At 37.8% G+C, this 3,643-nt stretch overlaps 1 long non-coding RNA gene across 1 annotated transcript; it reads right to left on the reverse strand.

The window, feature by feature from the left end:
* Positions 1–453: 453 nt before the first annotated feature.
* On the reverse strand, positions 454–3,368 carry LOC115297503. The gene is made up of 2 exons (XR_003911447.1): positions 3,164–3,368; positions 454–642 (listed from the first exon to the last, which is right to left on the reverse strand). It is a non-coding gene; the product is annotated as an uncharacterized LOC115297503 (long non-coding RNA).
* Positions 3,369–3,643: the final 275 nt, after the last annotated feature.

The following is a 3,643-nucleotide window of genomic DNA, read 5'->3' on the forward strand; positions in this document are numbered from 1 at the left end:
GGACCCAATTTAAGAGATTCATTTCTCCCTTGCTTATGCCTCTCCTTCCCCTTTTATCTTAGCCCTAGCTCAATTCTTAAACTCTTAGATAGAGAAAAGACTTTTACAGTAGTCTTTCCAGGAGATTTCACAAAGCTACGTATATAAATGGAGTCTGGTTAAACATTTACAATCTACATATTCTGAAAGTCGACGTGGCTTCTCCTATCCTAACGATGTGAGCAGAACGCAAGACTGTTGCTCAACCCAGCACAATTTTTAAAAACGTACTGCCCATTTCCTTTCTTCACCCACCAAATAGTTGCCGTTTTTTTTTTTAATCTTTTCCATACTCTGTGCACACTGGGTATCATGCCTATCTTTTTGTGCAGGTGTGTATTTTGCTGAGGTTTATTTACGATGGTGGGGCTTGATTGTGAAAGCCCTCTGTTATGAATAAACCAATGGCTGAAATGAAGTGGAACCTTGATTTATTTGTGTAGGACTGTTTTCCAATGCTGTAAATCATATTTTGGTGTTCATTTACCTTTGCATTCTTTTTGAGCCACTGGCACCGAGGCTGACGAATGGGAATCAAATGAAGTGTGCCAAGTGCTTCTGCTAGAGGGTTTCATCTCCCCACATGCCGGGGCTGATTTATCTCTGCAATACATCACACAACTTATTTTCCTTTACTTATTTTATTTAGTGTTGTCACGAATAATATCAATTGGCCATTGACTGTGAACTCTAAACAGTAGTAAATTAATGAAATAAGCTACATCTACAGAACTCATCTGTCCCCAATTTGATTAGAGCCACTTTGGTTGCACCAAGCCATTTACTATAGATGAACCTCATTTATAAAACAAGCAGCTTCATGAGTTCTCTGTAAATTGTTACGCATAATATTTGCAGTGATTTTAATGAAACACTTAAAGCTGACTCTTTTATATCTCAATCACTATGAGATAAACATATCACTTTATGTTTGCGGAATAGGCATTTCCCGTCATCCTGTGACTTTAATCTAAGTAACTCGATCTGAAGTAACTGTCCATTTAGGGAAGGAGATGTTCATTCTTTTTGTTTCTGGGTAAGACAACAAGAGCAAGGAAGAAGCACAGGGATTTTTAGGGAAAGGGCTTCGTGGAGAAGGTGTCACATAAGCACGGTTAAATTTTCATCCCAACGCAGAGAAGGTATTCAGTCTCTGAGCAAGCATTCCGGCATTTGGCTGCACTAGCATATCAAGAATTTCAGACCACAGGAATGCAGAATTCCAAGTATTCGATTTCCCTTGGGACTTGGAAAGGTAAGTTTTACAAAAGGAATGGCTTTATAAAAAAAAAAACAATCTGAATAATTCAAATAGATAATACCTATTTTTTTATAGTGACTTAAAAACATGTAGAGAGTCTAAACATATCCCAGAAAAAGCACGGAGAGGTAGGTAACAAACCTCTGTTTGAAACAAGGTGACAGCCTCTGGGCACTAAGGCAACTGCCCACAGAAACAGGAGAAGGGATGAAGGGTTTAACTGTTGGGACCATATATCCAGAGCTATCCTGGAATGGGAGGGGCTAACTATACAATTTCAGTGAATAGTACAGGAACAGAACAGAGCAACAAAGAAGTCCTGGTGGATGAGATAAGAACATTCCTGGGAAGTATCTGTATGGGACTAAAATGTAGTAAAAATTGGAAACATTTGGTAGAGTTTGTCTTTTTCCAGAACATAAATGAAGATGGGTGGTGGTGATAGAACACAGAGTCATCCTACATATTCGCTGAGGACATATGCCCTCCTCATGAATCCCCTTAATGAGATCTACTGCAGTCCAGATCTGATTACAGAGCTGTGAGGCAATCACAGTGAAGCTTAGTGTTAGAGTTAAAAGCATATTCGATACGCTTGCTTTACTAAAGAATTTGATGCATTCCAGCACCTCAAATCCACCTACATTTTCAAAGAAATTTAGAACCCTAGAAGTCTATTTTTGAGAAATAGGAAGACAGAGAGACAGTGCAAGTGAGGGAGGGACAGAGAATGAGAGACAGAATCTGAAGCAGGTTTCCAGCTCTGAGCTATCAGCACAGAACCCTGTGTGGAGCTCAAATATACAAACTGTGAGATCATGACCTAAGTCAATGTCAGATGCTTAACTAACTGAGGCACCCAGGTGCCCCTTAGAACCCTACAATCCTAGAACTTGCAAACTGTAAATGAGGTTTTAGATAAATCAGTCCCAAAGACTCTGTTGTTTCCTGAGTTATTTCAAATTTTTTCCATATATAGCTATTAATTGAAATCCAGTCCAGTGGTACAAGTTCTTTATTTTAAAAAGAACTGAAAATTTCATTGAAACAATCACCTGATTAAAGAGAACATATCGAGGAAGGAAGAAGAGAGGAAGGGATGGAGGGCTTGCAGTTGATTTAAGTATATATTTTTCTTATTATTATTACCAAGTAGGTTTTATTTTGTACTGTATTATGCAACATATAGATATGACGCAACATTCAGTTTGAAGAAAAAGAAGTCAGAAGAGACTAGATAAAATATATCTAGGAAAGTATGTCCCAAAGTGAGTTTCATAACAAATGTTTCCTAGTCAAAATATTTGAAAACAACCAGAATTATCAATACTTCTTCAATATATACAATGTACATCGTCAAGGTACTGAAGAATCTTGCAGTAAAGAAAGGTGTTTGAGTTTGTTATAACTTGAATTTCAAAAACACATTTGAGTAAGGTAACTTTTTTTCCATTTAATCCCTATTAACAGCTATGGTACTGATGTTTCTTGGAACACATTTTGGGATATGCTGCTCTCAACACATCTAAAGAACTTACCTATAAAGTCTAACTCTTTCAGAAATTATGCACAGGAAAATGTGTTCAAGGGTAGATTATCCACAAGAAAATCAAGATTTATGAAAGGAATTCTTAACTCTGGATTCTTCAGAAGTGACTAATGATGAATGAAAATCTCATTTTGGAAGTCCCCAACTACAAATATGTTTTATTTTCCCCATGACTGAACTTGAAGTTACAAGTTTAGTCTTTTGAACACAGTAGTATCTCTTACACACACATACACACACTGCAAATCAGAGACTCACACTTAGCAACATTCTTTTTTCCTGGTTTTGAAGTTGTATACGTGACTGAAACCCACCTATGGAAATTGCGATTTATGTGTGGCGAGTTTCTTTGTTATCTGGAGTCCACATCCTCTGCAGCAGTCATGCTGTGTGAATCTCCCTCTCCCAAATTTGCAATTACGCTCTTCTGATTATTTTTCAGATTCAGCTCCCTTGATGTCTCAGATACATTCGATAGTGTTGAGCATTATCTTCTCACATGTGTTCTGGCCCATGTCCTGTGTGCCACTCACCTTCTTCTCCTCTCACCTCTCACATTACTTTCCTGGTCATTGTTTGCTAATCCAGTGACTTCACTGCTCCCAGGTCACAAAACCCAGGTTCCAATCAAGTGTTCATTTCCCTCCATATTCATCCTATTAAGAATCCATGCTTCATCTCTGTTTTTCAGGTATCTTTAAAAATATGCCTGCCCAATGTGTATATCTCTCCCAGCTCTAAAGCCATCTTTGCAGTACCAAAATTACCATTCATATATCCAATTTAACAAGTGA

This window comes from Suricata suricatta, chromosome 8 (genome assembly GCF_006229205.1).
Source record: "Suricata suricatta isolate VVHF042 chromosome 8, meerkat_22Aug2017_6uvM2_HiC, whole genome shotgun sequence".
Taxonomy (NCBI): Eukaryota; Metazoa; Chordata; class Mammalia; order Carnivora; family Herpestidae; genus Suricata; species Suricata suricatta.